This window comes from Gracilinanus agilis, chromosome 3 (genome assembly GCF_016433145.1).
Source record: "Gracilinanus agilis isolate LMUSP501 chromosome 3, AgileGrace, whole genome shotgun sequence".
Taxonomy (NCBI): Eukaryota; Metazoa; Chordata; class Mammalia; order Didelphimorphia; family Didelphidae; genus Gracilinanus; species Gracilinanus agilis.
The window spans coordinates 213,627,566-213,647,804 of NC_058132.1; positions in this window are offsets into that span (position 1 = coordinate 213,627,566).

Below are 20,239 nucleotides of genomic sequence, written 5' to 3' on the forward strand. Positions count from 1 at the left end.
TTCCTTCCTTCCTTCCTTCTTTCCTTCCTTCTTTCCTTCCTTCCTTCCTTCTTTCCTTCCTTCTTTCCTTCCTTCCTTCCTTCTTCTTTCTCCCTCCCTCTCTCTCTGTTTCTGTGTCTCTGTCTCTCCTTTATCTATGTGTGTGTCTCTTGCCCCACTAAGAATCTGGAAGTTTGCGTAGCTTCATGCTCAAGCGAACCCTATTAGGCAGAGGAAAATAAAATATTGATCTATTACTAAATATATTTTAAGTATATTAAGTATATAAAATATATTTCAATATTATTGCTAATGATCCTATTTTCATTGCACAGGAATAATTTTGGATCAGTTGTTATGGTCATTACCAACCAAAGAATTCCTCTATAGTGTATATGCTAATGATTTCCACTGAATATCTTTTGCCAGGGGATTATGTACTCATTGTGTGTGGTTTGGTTTTGCAGGATTTCTATAACCAAGATCTAAAATAGTCCCAAGAGTTCTGCTCATCCTCAAAGTTGACAGAATGTAGAATTTGCCCTTCTTCTAGGGAGCTGAATAACAGCACACATATTCAGATTTTCTCATTGTGATCATTATGAAATATCACACAGTGAAAGGAATTTTTACTTTTACCGGAAAGTCCATAGACATCATTACAGTTTGCTTTTAGTGAAACCATATGCATCAAAAGGCACAATTTTCTCCTCAGTTTACTGAAACTATTTTTTAAAAAAAAGCTAGGTTCCTGGGTTAATTATAAAGTCAAAGCAATATGCCATCTTTGAGGTGCTGCTTTCCAGAGAAATAGTAACAATTTTATATCATTTTATAGGGAGCATGGATCTGCTGGAACTGTCTTGCCACTGTCCCCTCCATCCAAGACTATACTTGGATAAAAAAAGGAATAATTAGAAAAATTTAAGGTTTATATTTTTCCTTCTTTACCTAGGAGGGTAATTGGCTAATACCCTTTTAGGGAAGAAGGAGAAAATGGAACTACACAAATATAAATTGAAATATATATATATATCTCTTACCTGTTTCTCTCTTTTCCTCATAACAATATATACATATGTATATGTAAATTTACTCACCCAGTGTGATAGGTGTTAGTTGTACATCTTTCTGACAAATAATACACATGCATGAAATAATCACTACTCATATTTTTATTGCTCCTTGAATCTTCCAAAGAGCTATCCCCATAATAGCCCTGTGGAGACAGATAATATAAGTAATATTCCCATTTTGAATTATTATGCTTGAATTTCAATATTGAAATATTATGAATAAGGAAATTAAGGTTCAAAGAGATTAGATCATTTTTCTAGACTCACATAACCCATAAGAATAAAATTTGAATACTTTGACTAGAAAGGCCAGATCTCATCACTAGATAAGGTAAACTTCTAACAAGTTTTATGTGGAATAAATGAATGAATGAATAAATAAGCATTGAAAATATTTGCTCCATTCCTGACACTCCTTCACTCTTTTGCTATTCCAGGTATTTAGATTATGGTTCCCAAGATCTTGAATGTTTCCAAGATTGGATATAGTATTGTGGAATACAGTATAGTTCTTGACTGGGAGTTAAGACTAGATTTACAGCACATTTCTATCACTATAAGACCTAGACCAAGTTGGTCACTCCTCTGGGACTCAGTTTCTTCATCTACAAAAGGGGTTATACTACTATCCTTGTACTACTCACCTACTGTAAGCTATTACTTTAAAGTATTAGGTCACACAGGGACTAAATATCAAAGGTAGCATTTGAACTTTTGATTCCAGCATCATTATTCATTTCTCTGTTATGATGTCATTATTTTTATAAGCTTCTTTTTAAGGAAAAAAAAAACAATGACCAATGTCTCATTTTGTTTTTGTGTAGAAATCAATGGAAAATTGGACTTTGCTGAAATGGGATTGTCTATGCTTTTTTTGGGGTTGGGGAAGATTACTTAAAAGTCTCAGCAATGAAAATTACTTTAACTTTTTTGGGGGCTGCTTATTGCTGAATCCCTGATCCCAGGGATTAAAGACCAATTAACAGAACCCTACTGGGGGAAGGGAATAGGCTAACTCGGGCTCCAAGATATAGAACAATTTGAGCTACTGAATCCAGCCACAGTTCATAAGGTTTTGTTTTGTTATTCAGACATTCTAGTCACATCTGACTCTTCAAGACTCCACTTTACAACTCTTGGAAAACATATTGAACTGGTTTACTCTTTCTTCTTCAGCTCATTTTACAGATGAGGAAGTAAGGCAAATAGAATTAAGTGACTTGCCTAGGGTCACACAGCTAGTCTGAGGCTAGATTTGGACTTAGGAAGATATCTTCCTGACTCTAGGCCCAGCATTGTTTCCATTATGCCATGTAATGACCACAATAGGTATCATGGAATAACCTAATGCAAATGTAGGAGGTCAAGAAGGCACAGAATAAAGACCTGCACAGGGTTCCAGAAGTGAGGGAGTCAGCATGGAGTTAGGGGCAACACTAAAGGGGGAATGGTGGAAGTTGATGAGATGTTTATTTATCTCATAGGAAGTCTCTGCCTAGATCAATGCTTTGGTATATTGGATGAACCCTCCCTACATCAGTATGGTTATGTTATGTTACAGGGCTCAAACACTAAAAAACAATGAATTTATTAGAATGACCTCAAAACTAGGCAGCAGCTCGTTCTTTCTAACTTAGAACAAAAATTTTTTTCTTTCTCTCTCATTTCTCTTCTCTTATCTCTCTATCTTTACACACACACACACACGCATATATATGTACACACTGGGAAAGAATATATCTTTATATTATATCTGTGGATCAATTGCTTATGATACCTTATTCCATGTGCTGACACAGTAGTTTGCTTTTGTGAAACTCCTTTCATAGAACATTATCCAAGTCTTTCTCTTTGCCAGGCTGCTGTTATCTTTACTCAGCCAGTTAAAAAATAAATGCCCAGAGAAGTGACTTACCCATGGTCCCAAAGCAAGTCAAGAGTAAAGCTAGAAATAACTCCCAGGTCAACTAATTCTGTTTTGTGGTTATAGGGTCGCTGTATTACCTCTTTGGCTTTATGGTTTGAGAAGGGGGGTTTAGCAGATCCATTGGAAATCAACTCAATCTTGTGAAATGATGTCTTGATGGGTTAAGTAAAAGTGAATCGAAAACACATGGAACAAGCTTCCTTGAAACATAAACCTTGTGTATAAAAATCAAGGGAAAAAGTGCTTATGCTGTTTGGGGTTTTCTTGGACCCTAAATGTTACAACATTGAGTGAGACTCAAAAGTGATCAGTTTCATTGTTCCTGACTCAAAATTGAAATAATTGGAAGGCTACTTGGAGAAAAAGCATACAGTGGGGGTTGGAGGAGGTGGGGAAAGGAGTTAGGGAAGAAGAAATGGGTCATATTAAAGATAGCTTCCCCTAAGTGGTAAACATGTGACTTTCCTCGATTAATTTTTCAAACTGTGTACTTGCAAAGAGAGTCAGTATATTGGCTGGCATCAGACAATAGTTTTCCCAGACTTTCTGAGTGCTGACTACATTTCTGAGAGTTTCCAGGATCCTCTGTCGCAAGGGTTATTACGATTGATGGCTGAAATCATTTCAGGGTTATTTTGATTTTGAGAAGACTCCTTGAAGATGGGCTGAAAATTCTTGAAGGAATAGATTTATAATGGCAGGATCTCTAATTTAACCAATTATGAGTATGATATTTTGAGAATAAAGAGTCTTTTAGATACATCCCATTGATATAATAAAGTTGGACCTGAGCTTTACTTTTGTTCAAGGTCAGGTCTACCACTCAGGTGTTTTGGATTGGATTATTGCAAACTTCCTCATTCTCTCTTCTTGCATACGTCTTTACACATGGCCACAAATTTTAGAGGAAAGTTGTTCGATAACCAAGTGTGGTTGTAGATAAAAAAGAAGTTGTTTCAATAAGCTACACTGGAAAATCCAGGCAATTCTGTTAACACCATTTCTTGGATATAAATGTAGATATATAGAGGGTTTTCAAGGCAACAAATATTTATTTGTTAACCGACTACATCATGGAATTAGAACCCTACTTTGCAAATCTTGGAGAATAAAATATAAACATCATTTCTTGAATTTCCCTATTTCTACAGAAGATTTGCTTATGTAGCTGATTCTTATATCCACATTCCATTGCTATGTCTGTATAGGCAGAAGCTCATGTCTAAGATGATGTACTCACTCCTTGACCATTATGACATTGAATACTTTCCTTCCTTCCTTTAGAGCATAGTTCAGGTATCACCTCCTAGAACAGGCCTTTCCTAATCGTTCCCAATGGTTCAGGATCCTTCTCAATGAGGAAATGAGCCCTTCGTTAAGTGCTTATTATGTGCCTGTATTGTAGTAAGGGCCAGGAATACAAATACAAGCCAAGTTTTGTACAAATGTATTTACTTATCTGTATAAATGTCTGCTCTGGTCCTCCACATTCTGCAACATACACATAGAATTATACCGTGCCTGAGAGAGGCAAGGCTTAGTGCAGATTACACCAAACCTATAATACAAATACACACTATTTTAAAAAGGAGAAAAATTTACATATGATTTTATAAATATTAAATAATTTTATTAGAGATAAAATAGAAATAAATTTCATTTTGCTTTGTAACCTATCTTTGCACTGGAACTTTGTTTACATTGATAGAAAAATATAAAAATGTATGTTTCATTTTATACTCCTCCTGGACATTATATTCTAATTCTGCATATAGGCACAGGAGAGAGAGAACTATCCCCAAAGTGAGGCAGACTTGTGTTCAAGTCCTGCCTTTGACACATCCTGGTTCTGTGCAAATCTCTAAGAATATAAGAGAAGTCAGCCTTCATTGATGAAAAGAATTTCTTCCCCCAAGTTCTCTAGACCAGTAAAATCACAGACCTAGTCACTATCTCTACATTTCTTCACCTATATACATACCACAATTGTCCTCTTAGCAGGCAACTAAGAGGTATACTATAAATAGTGCTGGACTTAGAGTCAGGGAGACCTGAGTTCAAGTTTTACCTCAAATACTTATTAACTGTGTGTCCATGGGTGGGTGTAGCTAGGTGACACAGTGGATAGAGTGCTGGGTCTATAGTCAGGAAGATTTATCTTCTTGAGTTCAAATGTAGCCTTAGACCTCTACTTGCTGTGTGACCCTGGGAAAGTCACTTAATCCTGTTTGCCTTAATTTCCTCATCTGTAAAATGGGCTGGAGAAGGAAAGGACAAACCACTCCAGTATCTCTGCAAGAAAATCCTAAATGTGGTCACCAAGAGTTGGGCCTGACCAGTTGAACAATAACAACATCCCTGCATGAATCATGTAAACCACTATAACTTTCAGTTTCCTCTTCTATAAAATGGAGATAAAAACAGCACCTACTACTCAGGGTTGTGAGGATAAAATGAAATAATATTAGTAAAGCTGTTTGCAAACCTTAAATGGTAGCTAGAGTGAAACATGTTTTATTTATCCTTGCATCTTCCCTAATATCTATGCTTGTTGAATGAATGGATGGATGAATGAACAAATGAAAACTCTAAATATGATTAGAAAAATTACCGAGGTCCTTACAAATAGAAGCAAAGTGGATTTATAATAATTATATGAATCAATGGAGACAAATAAAAATTTTTTTAAAGCATAACTCTCAAGGAAAATTTTCTTTGAAGTGTGGAAAGTTGTTAATTCTGAGTTGTAAGACAAAATTGAAACTTCTTTAGTGTTCTATGTAGCCCTGAACACATTTTTGGTTCATGGAGGAAAAAAAAAGGTAAAAATTTCTTTATTTTGAAAAAGAGACATGCTCTTTAGATTTCTTAGACATTAAATGGCTCATTCAAAGCAACATTTTGATAAATTGTGTAAATGAGTGAGGAACATATGGATTAAATTTTCCATGAAATACACATGGGTTTAAAAATTAAGAGAAAAGAGTGCTTGGCAAAGCCCATTTGGGGTTTTGCCAAATGGAAAACATTTTAAAAATAGTTGAAAAATGCAATTTTATTTCAAAGTGTTGCTCTATTCACTAGTTCTTATTGATTAGATATATTTTCCTTTGTTATTCTCTCTCCTTATATTTATCGTGGTAGTTTGTTTATGCCCTGGAGTATTGTGTAATTATGTTACACTAATGATTTTTTGTTGTTCCATACAAGGAGCCCAGTATGACCGCCACCGAACTCTTTGTTAAATGATATATTATTGTCCTATTCATGGGGTTTGAATTACTGAGGACATTCAAATTGTGATCTATCATGAGGATGGCTACTGGCATGAATTCCTGTTGTTACAATGTTTGTTGAACAAATGAATGAATAAATGAAAGATTTCCAAGGATGGCTGTGTTGTTGGCAAGTTAGGGGATCTAGTCCCTAAAGATGTGAAATGTGCTCAGTCCTTCCACAGTAAATCATCCTGTCAGAGAGGAGGTGTGCTTTGAAGGAAGATAAGTTAAAAGAATTGCGATCATGTCTGGGATGATGCAAAAAGCTGCTAAAATCAAATGGTTTAGATGTGTGGATGGATGGATAGATGGATGGATGGCACACTTTAGTTTGGCAAAGAATTCCATTTGAAAACTTGAGAGAGGGAGAGGAGTTATTTTCCCTAAAGCTCACAAATCACAGATTTCCAACCAGACCTGGCAGCACTTTCTAGTTCTATGTGTTGAATCTATTGGAGTGAGATGACTCAATGCAATTTGCGTAATTACTTTACAGCAATCTGCAAGACATACTGTAAAAGCCATAGTTCCAAAGACAACCACACAAATTCAGGAGATTAGACCAAAAGTAGCCCGAAATTTTGAATTCTGGGTCATATTTTCTCCATACCTTTTTTCCTCTATACTTTATATTCTGATTCATTTGACAAGAATGATATTTTGTCACAAAGAATTCTAGAAGGACATCATCTTTGTCTTATGCCCCAGACTTCTCAGGGGCAGAACCAGAACCTTAACTGGATTCCACTCAGCTTAGGTCAAAGCTAGTGACAAGCAATTTACTCTAGTTCATGGGATTACAACACGAGGCGGAGAGATATTAGAGATTCTCTACATCTCTTCATTCTCTAGTTCTTATTTTCCTTATTAGGCAGCCAAATGAAATAATGGAGAGCATATTGGGTCTGGAGTCTGGAGTCGAGAAGACCTGATTTCAAATTTGGCCTCACCTACCTATTACCTATATGTGACCCAGGACAAGTCTTTTAACCTCAATTCCTTCATCTGTAAAATGGGGAAAGTAAAAGCACCTACCTCTTTGAGTTATTGGAGGATCAAATAAAATAATATTTTTAAAGTTCATGGCACATGGTAAGTATTATATCCATGTTAGTCATCATTGTCACAGATAAGGAAACAACAGAAGCATAGACAGTCTGTGATAATTCCAAGGCTACATAGCTGAGAAGTAAAAGAGCTAGAATTTGAACCTTGGTTCTCTAACTCCAAATCAAACACTTTTCTCACTGTACCAATTTGGCTCTTAATCCAATAAGCATTTATTAAGCATCTACTCTGTTTAAGGCAACATAACACGTGCTGGAAATACAAAGACAGTGAAAAACATGAGTTTTTGGCAACTCAATTCTAATTTCTTAGCTCTAAGGTTATCCTTTTGGTACAGAAAGTGTGATTTATTTACTTTGCCTTTTATTTCATCTTCTGGCATTTTAAATGTTGATAGTGAAGTATTTTGTTTCAAATGCATCTATATTTTCAAAAAGAATGTTGCTATTTAAAGAACAACATCGCTTTCTGTCCTCCCACTTCTTGCCAATAGAAAGTTGAAGCTACAGTTCATCCATTTGATTTTACTTTATTGTAGGCATTTTTTTCCTGAAGTACTCAAGTGTAGGCACTGGAATGGAGGCTCATTTGAAGTCCTCAATACTTCTTTTATGTTTCTTTCTGTGGTTCTAATATATCCTCAATTTAACAACAACAAAAAAGATGCTGAAAAATGAAATAATTTTGTGATGTTTTAGGCTACTTAGTTGTAAAATTTACAAATGAGGAAATAGCTTAAGTGACTTGTCCAGAGTCACATACAACTAGTAAATATCTGAAGCCAAAGATTAGGAAAAACAAAGTGTTGTTCCATTCCATTCAGTCAATCAACCCATAAGCATTTAATAAGTGGCTATTGTGTGTCAGGTGCTGAGAAGAGAAAGAGAAAGAACAAAAGAATGAAAGAACAAAAGAAAAAAGGAAGGAAGGAAAAAAGGAAGGAGGAAAGAAAAAGAAAGAAAGAAAAATGAAGAAAGGAAGGAAGAGAGAAAAAATAACAATCTCTGATTTCAAGGAGTTAACATTTTAATATGGAAAACATCAACATGTATAAATATACATTGAATGAATATAAAAAGAATAAGTGCTAAGAAGTCAGATACAAGATAGTTTGGAAAGGAAGGCACTAACAGTTGGGAGCATCAGGAAAGAATTTATATAGGTGAAACTTGAGCTGCATCTTGAAGCAAAAGAGGGATTGTGTAAAGTGGAGGTGAGGAGAAAGTGAATTCTTAGTCTATGGAATTGTGAATGCAAAGGCTAGGATAGGAGATGGAGTGCCATATGTGAAGAGGGAGAAAGTATGTTTGGACTGAAGAGTATGAGAGAGGAAGTAAAATACAACAAAGCTAAAGATGAGTTGGGGCCAAATTGTGAAGAGCTTTATAAGAGGAGGGTAACTAGGGTTGCTCAGTGTATTGACAGTCAAGTCTAGAAACAAGAGGTCAAATCTGGTCTCAAATGCTTCCTAGATTTGTGATCCTGGGCAAGTCACTTAACTCCTATTGCCTTGCCATTACTACTCTTCTTCCTTGGACCAATACACAGTATTGATTCAAAGATGGAAGGTAAGGGTTTTTTTTTAAAAAAGTTAAACAGAGTATATTATATTTTATCTTAGAGGCAATAGAAAACCACTTAGAATTGGATGAGTAACAGAGAAACATATTCAGAAAAATACTTAAGGAAAATTACTTCAGTAGTAGTAGTGTGGAGGATGGACTAAGTCAGGAAATATATTAGCCTGGAACATTACGATACTTTGGAGACTGATGACAAACTCTGCATAAGGTGATGAGGGCTTGGAGAAATTTGGCAGCTCTGTAAGCAGAATGAAGGAGCTGTAGTGGAAGTAGAAACATGAAGATTTTGCATAATGTTGAATGTAATGATGGAAAATGAAGAATTAAGGATAATACCAAGATTATAAAATCGAGCCTGGAATGCTGTTGTAGGAGGGAAAGACACAAGTATTCCTTCCACACTGCCATGGTTAGGTGCATAGAGCCCCTCACTGGAATCTGGAAAATCCATGTAAAATTTTTTGGCTTGTGTATTCTTTTCACAACTTTATCTTTTTATTTATTTTAACTTAAAAAGGCAATTGTATATATTTATGGCATTCAAAGATAACATATGTTGATATTATTCAATACTATACATATATGTCATCTGATGGCCTTTGGGTGTCATCTAAAGCTTCCACAAGATTCCTCAAAAATTTCCACTTAATTTTTTATGCCAACCCACCATACAGGAAAACCTTGAAGAGGAAAGTCACTATGTGAAAGGGATACCTGAATAAGATAAAGAAGAGTCCCTTTCAAGTATGCAAGGAGCATTCTGAAACCAAAGAAGAGGTATAAGGCTTGAATTGCTTATCTGTCTATAGAAAGATCAGCAAAGACAATGAATCTGCCCTAGGGCAGAGAATGTCTTCATACTTTTGTCCTTAAGCATTTGGCCTCAAAAGGAATTGGTTCAAGACTATAAACAAGAGTTGGATCTCTCACTGAGAGGATTATGCTGTGAACTAAGAAGAATTGTTGAACAAAAGATGCTAGAACTGTACTACCTCTTGTCTGGAGGTTAAAATCATGCAAGAATGCCCAGGCAGGTCAGAAGTTAGAAGTGTTGGGGGCTGCAATTGTCCTTTGAAGAGAAGGAATAGGGAGTCCAGCAGATCACACAGATGTTATCTACCACTATGTCCTTCAGTCTTTCCACATAAATAAATGACCCTTCTCTTTGCCAAGGCAAAATCCCTCTACACTCACAAGTTATCAATTTTTATCCTGTCTTCTCCAAAAGACTAGCCCTTCTACATCCCCACACTCTCATTAATCTTCAGTCTCTTCCTATCTATTACCTACAATCAGGCCCATTGCATTCCTATCCTCAAAAAATCCTCCCTAAATCCCTCCTTCACCATTAACTATTGCTCTATAGCACTCCTCTCTTTTGTGATTAGAGTCTATGAGAAAGCTGTCTACAATAAATTGTTTCTACTTTCTTTCCTCTGACATTCAGAAGTTTAGCTTCCAATCTCATCATTCAACTGAAACTGTTTTCTCAGGTTATTAATAATCCCTTAATTTCAAGATCTAATTGCTTTTCTCAATTCTAATCTTCAAACTCTCTATAGTCTTTGACATTCTTGATTATTTTTTCCTGAATATTCTTCTCTCTCTACTTTTCATGTTACTGTTTTATTCTTTTTTTTTTTCTTACCTGTCTGATGACTGTCTCCATCTAGCTTTGCTGGATTTTCATCCAACATTTACCTAGTAGCAGTGGCTGTCCCCTAAAGCTCTTTCCTAGACCTGCTTCTCTTCTCCATAGTTAATTCACTTGGTGATCTCATCAGTTGTCCTGGTTTTCAATGATCTTGTCTATGTGGATGACTTTCAGACCTACTTGTACAGTCCTAACCTTTCTGCTGACCTCCTGTCTCATATCTCCAATTATTGGATATGCCTATTAGTTATCTTAAACTTGATGTCCCATAGACTTCTTAAATTCAGTTTATCCAAAACTGAACTCCTCCTTTCCCCAACCCCTCCCATCTTCCTAACTTCCATATTACTGTTGAAGATATCAGCAGTTTGCTAGTCCCCCAAAGACTCAGTCAATTCCTCAATCAACTCTGTCATCTTTCATTCTCAACTCCTCACTCTCTCACACTTCTCGCATCCAATCAGTAATCAGTAATGAGAGTGAGGAGTGTATACACATTAGATGATTAAAAAGGTAAAATATATATATTTTCCTCCTTTTCTATGAATATCCTGATGTAGATCTTCAGCAACGCATGCCTGATTATTGCAATAGCCTTCTGGAGAGTCTGTTTACTTCAAGACTCTCACCTAAAGTACCATTCATGAAGCTTCACTGTCTTCCTTAATATTAGTGATTTCTTTCAGAGACTACCACCAATTTTTATATATATATATATATATATAATACACACATATATTTGACAATGAATTCCTTGAGAGTAGGGAATAGTTTTTGCTACTCCTAATTCTTAGCACTGTACCTGAAGGCACATAGTAGGCACTTAATAAATTCTACTAGATTTCTGGATTAATTGATTGCCTTTTTAAAATGAGAGCTCAGTTGAGATGATTTAACATAAATTTTTAGTGGACCCAGACAAGACAGCTTTATAATTTTTCCAGCTCTATTCAGAAGCATCTACCTAGTAGCAAAAGAGGCAGATGGTAAGAATAATCCAAGGCTAGGGTTTGGCAAAGTATAAAACAATAAATAAATAAACAAACAAATAAATAAATGAATAGATAGATAGATAGATAGATAGACAGAGAGAGACAGAGAGATTGACAAAGATAGAGACTGAGAGATAAAGTTAATAGTTAACGAACCAAGCGATGGATGGAAAACTTGAGAGCCTAAAACATGTAGCACCTGGTTGAAATTTTCCATACAAAATAACTTCCCTTAAGTAGTTAATCTAGTTAAATCTGTGTTCATCTTTCTATCAATTGAAATTCAACCAGACAGCCTGAAAGAAAAGCCATATGATTATTTCACTAATTTTCTTATGGGAAATTATGAATAAATTGTGTTCCGTTATGCTTGCCTTCAGCTTTGGGACCCCCTTTTCATTTTATGCAAAATTTATAACACTACATCCTAGTTTTACCAACTGATTTTTTTAGAGTCAAATTACACAGAGTTATTAGAAAAGTTCAAAGAAGCAGTTCTTAGCAATATAATGTTCATGAGATTTTAGGCTACGTCACTACAGATGAAGCAAAGGTTGTACTATATTGAAATGAACAATATGCTATGGGGAATCTCCAGCAGCCCCTGAAATCTCCGGGTGGGTGGGCGCACCAACCTGGAGAGAGGGCCTTGCTGGCACAGGACTCAGGGAGTTGAACACAGGCACCAGGGAGGTGGCTAGAGGAGAAAGCCAGAGAAACACAGCAAAAACACTTGGTAGAAACCACAACCTCATCTTCCATTGTTACCATACCCCTGCCCCCCCATTGGCCCAAGATTGAAATCTCATAAAACTATATGATGGTAACTGTCATGTGTAACCATCATTATTATTGTTACAGGAGTGAGATGATCTGGAACTAAGTGTATATAAATCAAGCTGAGAATCTTGCCACTGTTATTTGTTTTTTTGGTCAGCAGGTGCTAGCTGGTACCCAGTGCTTGGGTACTTCCAACTAAAAACTTTCCCCTTCAGGATTTGTGTGAACTGGATAAATAGAATGGTAGCATTTAGGAGAAATGACTTCTTTGATACTTTATGGGATCTGCAATCTCACTGGTAGTGCAATCACTTCCAAGGTACAGCCTACCTTTGCCTTAATATTCTGTGTGTATACAAAATTGTGGTTCTGTCAGACAAATTAAAAAACTACCAGATCAAGGAAAAAATATTACAAGCTGCTAAAAAGAAGTCATTCAGATACCAGGGAACCATAGTTTAGGATGAGACAGGATATGGCTAAATCTACATTGAAGGACTGGAAGACATAGAACATAATATTCTGGAAAGCAAGAGAACTGGGTCTACAACCAAGAATCAACTATCCAGCAAAACTGACTATATTTTTGCAGGGGAAAGTATGTTATTCAATAAAATTGAGGACTTCCAAGTATTAAAAAAGAAAAAAACCAGACTTAAACAAAGAATTTGCTGACCAAACATAGAACTCAAGGGAATCACCATAAGGTAATTAAGAGGGGGAAGGAATCTTTTCTTTAAGGGACCCAATAAGTTCAATCAATTTGTATCCCTAGAAGAAAAGAAGATATTGGCAAATATTAAAAATTTTTAAAAAAAGTTTTTAAATATATATATATATATATGCATGTATGTATAAATATATACAAAACTAGAGGGGGAAAAAGGAGACAATATTAAGAAAAATGGGAAAATAAACAAAATGGAGTAAATTTATATTCCATAAAGAAGTGCGTGGGGCAAACAGGGGAGAATATCAATACACTGGAAGGGTAAAGAAGTTGGAGAGAGGAAATATTTAATACTTAAGTGCATTGAAATCAACTTAAAGATCCATTGGGGCAGAGAATTGATTCATGCCCTATAGAGAAGTAGAAGAGTAATAAAAGGATTGGTGGGGAGGGAAGCAACACTAGGAAGGGAGAAGATGGGTGGGGGGTAGCTTAAAAAGACCCTAAAGAAGAATAAGAGAAGAATAAGANGCAAATATTAAAAATTGTTATTATCAACAGGGTAATGAAGAAGTTTACATAGAGGGAACAGTGACAAACTGTACAGGATAAAATATCAAGATCTATATATATGTACTTATATATAAATATATACAAAACTAGAGGGGGAAAAAGGAGACAATATTAAGAAAAATGGGAAAATAAACAAAATGGAGTAAATTTATATTCCATAAAGAAGTGCGTGGGGCAAACAGGGGAGAATATCAATACACTGGAAGGGTAAAGAAGTTGGAGAGAGGAAATATTTAATACTTAAGTGCATTGAAATCAACTTAAAGATCCATTGGGGCAGAGAATTGATTCATGCCCTATAGAGAAGTAGAAGAGTAATAAAAGGATTGGTGGGGAGGGAAGCAACACTAGGAAGGGAGAAGATGGGTGGGGGGTAGCTTAAAAAGACCCTAAAGAAGAATAAGAGAAGAATAAGAAGGGAGAGGGGAGAAAGGGAAGTACAATAAGGGAGGGGATTAGGGGAAGTAATTAAAAACAGAGTCACACAGCTAGTAAATGTTCCAGGCTAAATTTGAACTCAAATCTTTTTTATTTCAGGCCTGGGGCTCTGGCTACTGCCCTCCCTAGCTGTCTTGGATAACAGACAAAGGAATGAAGACTTTATCCTGAAGGTTTTGGAAATCTGTTTCACTTTTGATGAGTTATTTAATCTCTCTGGGCCTTGATGTTCTCATTTATAAAGTGAGATGATTTGAATAGATTAACTCTAAGTCCTGTTCAGCTCTAAATATGTGATCTTCTAATGCAATGAACTTCATTTTCCTTCAGCAATTTTTCTGGCCCTTCTGGAACCATTCCTGAAGCCTCTAAAGGTCCCTATGAAAGTAACAAGGAATCCTTGCCCATCCCTAGTGGCCCCAGGAAACTGTTGAGACCCTGTTCCACATAGGTGTGAGCCAACATTCCACAGTTTGGTCTGAAGTTGTCAGAGACTTCCTGGCTGCTTCGAGTTCCTGAAGCTGATCCTGGGGGCACTAATGGAGAAAGTGGCAATAGAAAACCTATAGATTTTCCCCAGTCATTTCCTAAACCACAACTGCTGACCGAGCCTCCAGTTCTCCTCCATAATGTTGCTGAGGCCTCCTGACTGCTCTGGATTTTCTCACCATCTCCCTAGTGTTTTTTTTTTTTTTTTCAGGAGACTTCAGACCCCTTCAGAAGACTTCTCTGAAAGGGAATAATAATAAAAATGATAATGATGATTGATAATGACATTTATGTAGTGTTTTCAGGTTTTCAAAAAACTTTCCATATGTTAAGTTCATTGAGCCTAACTAACAATAGCCCTGTCAGGTAAGCATTATCATTATTCCCATTTTACAGATGAGGAAATTGAAGGTGATAAGGTTAAATGACTTGCCCAAGGTCACACAATTATTAAGGGTCTGTTGTTAGATTTGAACTGAGGCCCTCTTGACTCTAGGCCCAGTATTATAATCACTATATTGTCCAGATTTATTTGAGTTGGAAGTAAGCAAAGAAGGTACAAAACAAATCACATAGTGTCACTTAGGCCAGTGGCCTAGTTCGAGGAGATATTCTCTACCACTAGGTCCATGATTGGTCCAAAGATTTCCATGTCTTTCCAGATACTTGTGTTAGAGGATGTGATAAAGGCAAAAGTCAAGAATTGTTGAGTATTCCTTTGAAAGTTCTTTAATATACATTCCATTACTATTGTGAAGATGGGATTTCTTCTATTTCTTTTTGTTTTTGGTTTTTCTTTTGATAATTGACTCATATACTCCATAACTCAATCATGTATCCTGAGTTGATCTGGGTGTTGGTCAACACCCTCCTCATGGGGGGTTGTATATATTTTCATAAAATCCACAATTTAAAATTTTGTTTGAGAAAAATTTCCTGGAAAGAAGCTTGCTAACTCCTTGAATCCAGAAAAAAATGAACTGTTTGAAGAAAGATGCCTGCAGAAACCTACACTGCAGGAAGATCCAAAATGAACTTTGGGGTGCAATTGATTGAACTGAAGAGGGTTGAACATTTATTTTGAATGTACACTTTTATGCCAAAGAGATTGCCCTCTAATTGGCTTTTTGTCAATGTGCCTAGCAAAACACTGGTTTTGCTCTCTCTCTCTCTTCTATTTCCCTCTTATCTCTAACTATTGTAGTTTCCTCTTAGAAGATGCAACATTGTATCTACCTGTAGTTAGAAGATTTTTAGGGGTACAAGAGGATTATGTCAAATGATCAATTGGGGAGACTTGTCTCCAAAATGATCACACAGGGGATTGTGAAGATGGTATTAATGCTACCCTGACCATTTTTAGATTTAATCACCAGAAGCATATACACCCCACTTACACTTGAGGGGAGGTCTGTAACCCATGTGTGTGAAAGTGGGTGACAAATCAGAATCAAATGACTGCCCTCTTGGCAGTCCTAAGCAAAGCTTTACCTGTAATTGGTACAAATAAAATGGAAGGAAGGCACAGGAAGTGATGAAAGGAAATGATCTTTAAAAGTGGCCAGAACTTCCTGGGAATATCTCTTAAAGCTAAAAGGGACCTTGGATATCATCAAGTATAATACCTTTATTTTATAGATGGGGGAACTGAAACTCAATTCGATTCAGAACTTCAATAAACACTTAAGTGTCTATGCTAAGTGCTAGGGATACAAAAGAAGCAAAAGGTAGTCCCTGCCCCTTACAGACTAAAGGGGGAGACAGCACAAAAATACATATATACAAAGCGTGCTTTATACAGGTGCTGAAATTGAGGGGAAGGCTTGGAGGAGGATTCCTTTCTAGCCTGGGACTTTAGTTGAGACTTAAAGAAACCAGGAAGGTCAATAGTCAGAGTGAAGGAAGAAGAGCATTCCAGTTATGGGAAAAGCCAGAGAGAATGCCTGGAGCCAAGAGATGGAGCATCTTGTTCATGAAACAGCTAGGAGTCCCATGTCACTAGAGAGACTAAGAGACTGGGAAGATGGTGTTGCCTTCTATAGTAATGGGGAAAGTAGGAGATGGGGAACGGTTTAGGGGAAAAGATGATGGGTTCTGTTTTAAATGTGTTGAATGTAAAATGTTTATTGGGTATCCGGTTTGAGATGTCTGAAAGGCAGTTGGAAATGTGAGTGAGGGGGCCAGCAGAGAGATTGGAATAAGAAAGGTAGATTTGAGAGTCATCAGCACAGAGATGGTAATTAAATCCACAGGTGCTAGAAATCACCAAATAAAGTAGTTATAGAGGGAAACTTCCCAAGGTTTCTATTATTATATATTATTAATTAATATGTTAAAATATATAATATATAATTAACATATATTATTTACATGGTATTAAATGACAGAATGAAGAATTGAACCTGAGACTCTTACTACAGAAGCAAGGTAAGTGATAGTTCAGGAGCTCCAATTCTCTGTTCTAAGTGTCCTAGGTGGAACAGCCTCCATTCTGTCATAAAATAGCATTATGGTCCTCTCTTCAGATCATCAGTTCTATGAACCATGGCTACATGTATTCCCTTATAAAATGTGGTGACAGCAGTGCCAAGAACACCATAGTCATCAGCAGTAATAACTTATTCATCAGTCATTTTGAGCATTTTGTATCCAGTATGTAAGTCTATTAACTTCCTCCTAAAAAATTCTCTTTTTTATCAGTGAGGATTTAATAACAGGAGCCTTCTTGATTTTTATATGATATTCTTTCTCCTAACTCTTCAAATTTTCAATGGTTGTTCCCCATGTTTGGAATGTTCTCCATTCTCAATTCCACCCTCTTCATTCTTTGACTTCCTTCAAGACTCGGGATTAACCCTGCCTTCTGCAAGACAATCTTATTCTCTTCCTATTCCAATCTATTCCTCTTCCATGCCAATCCCACAATTAGTGCCTTTCCTCTGGGAATACCTCCCATTGATATTGTCTATATTTTGTATATACATTTGTGTTTTTGTATTGTTTCTCCCCCTGGGATATTAGGATGTGAACTTCTTAAAAGCAGAGACCATGTTTTTGCTTTTCTTTGTATTGTCAGAACTTAGCCCAGTTTCTGGCACACAGTAAACACTTTTAAAAAAGTACTTGCTGATAGCAAAGAATTGGAAACTGAGGTGATACCCATCAGTTGGGAAATGGTTGAACAAACTGTGGTATATAATTGTAAAGTTATTCTATTGAAATAGTGAGCAGGATGATTTCAGAAAAATCTGGAAAGACTTACATGAACTGATGCAGAGTGAAGTGAGCAGAACTGGGACAACATTGTACACAGTAACAGCAATATTAAATTTACAATGATCAACTATGAATGACTTAGCTTTTCTCAGCAATATGATGATCTAAGAGAATTCCAAAGAGCTCATGATGAAAAATGCCATTTGCCTCTAGAAAAAGAACCAATGGAGTCTGAATGCAGACTGAAACTGAAGGATACTTTATTTCACTTTCTTCATTTTTTTGATTCAATTTTCTTTTAAACAATGATTAAAATGAAAATGTTTTATATGATTACATATATAAAATCTATATCAGATTGCCTACCGTCTCAGGGAAAAGGGAAGGTGGCAGATAATTTGGAATTCAAAATTAAAAAAAAGACAAGGGATATAAATAATTTTTGCATGTAATTGGGGTAAAATATTATTTAAAAATGCTTGCTGACTATGGATCCCACACTCTTCCCTTTGAAACATACTGTGCCCACCATCTGATTTTTCTCTACCCATTACATCAAGTCCTTTCCCAATTTTATCCTACAAAATAAATATTTATAGAGCCTTATGCTAAGGTCTGAGTTTACCAATCATGGCCTTCAAGGGCCTGGGATATGAGCCCTATGCTCTCTCTAGTTAGGTTGTTATCCTCAGTGTTCCTCAATGAAATCATACTCATTTTCCTCTAAAAGCCTTTGTTCATGTTTTTTGTTGTTTTTTTCCTCATGAAGAATGATTTCTAGCTTCTATCTACAAACTCAAATTCTACCTGGCCTTCAGAGTCAGCCTCAAGTCTTAAGTCTTCAATTCGGTCTTTGTCAACCTCGCTAGAAGGGAGTAATCTACCTTCTTTGTCAAACCTCTGCAGCATTTAATGGCCAGAACTACTAATTTTAGCATTTAATCATATGCTACTTGTTTTGGTATTTAATTATTTTGCATTCATATCTCCTGTCTACCTAACTATAACATAAGCTTCTTGCAGACATGAGATCCTAGTCCAGAATGTACTTAAAATAAGGACTAAATAATCAAAATATACTCCTGCCAGGGGCAGCCAAGTGGCTCAATGGAAAGAGAGCCAAGCCTAGAGACGCGAGGTCTTGGGTTTAAAATTGACTTCAGATACTTCCTAGGCTGTATGACCCTGGACAATTCACATAATCCCGATTGCTTAGCCCTTACTATTCTTCTGTCTCAGAACCAATACTAAAAAGAGAGAGAGAGAGAAAGAGAGAGAGAGAGAGAGAGGTACCCCCTCTCCCTTTCCTTAAGCATAGAATCAACATGGTGTCATACATTTAGAACTAGAAGTGACCTTTAGAGCTATATGTTCTAATCCCCTCTGTTTACAGACAAGGAACTAAAGTCTTGCAAGAAAGGTTAAATATTTGCCCAGATATTATATGAAGAAGAATTTGAATTCAAGTTTTCCTGATTCCAAATCCAGAATCCTATTCATTACCCCAAAATTTTGCTCTGAGGTAAGAGCTTAACAAATATTGAATCCCTGAATGGATGAATGAATGAATGAAAACCAACTTTAAGGCAGGTAGATTTATGTGTCCATGGAGACCATGAACTCAGCCGTATTCTCTTTTGTCTTCTAAGGGTCCAGTGAAAAGCTCTAAGCAAACACTAGCAGCTTCTCCTCTTGATTCCTTGGGAGAGGACCTGGTTGGACTTTCGTTCCTGTGAATTTAAAGATAATCCACCTGCCATTTTACATTTTTGTTTGTTTATTTTTTGTTTGTTTGTTTATTTATTTATGAAAAACTCTTACCTTCCATCTTAGAATCAATACCAGGTATTGATTCCAAGGCAGAAGAGTGGTAAGGGTGGGCAATGGGGGTCAAGTGACTTGCCCAGGGTCACACAGCAAGGAAGTGTCTGAGGCCAGACTTGAACCTAGGACCTCCTGCCCTAGGTCTGGCTCTCAATCCACTGACCCTAGCAACCCCTCTCCAATTTTACATTTTTAAAAGCCCTCTCTGAAGTAACTGTCATTGAGATACTTAGAAATATTCAGGTGAGAAATGGCTTCGGTTCTTATTAAAGATTGTATCTCTTTCATTTTCCTCTGTTGGCAACTCTAAGAAAACAACAAATAGGAAGAAAGGTTTAACTATGAGAGGTAATTCACCCAGTAGCAATAAGAAAAATGGGTTTATAAATGACCAAAGATATAAATGAGGCAAAAGTTTTGGGGGAAACATTATGTGAAGACTTTATGATTAGAATAAGGCCAAAGAAGTCTTGAGTTGCTAAAGGAATTGCTAATTAAATACATGCTTCTTGGAAGTTGAGGGGGAAAACCTCAATCAAAAAGCAAAATATAGCACAATGCTATTTCAGGCTTTCACATGGAAATGCATCATGACACAAAGGATGTAAAAGAAAGGCTTAAGTGGAGAATCTTACTGGGTGTCATGTGATTTCCCATTGTGCCAAAACTAACATTGAATGCCTCCAAGCAAG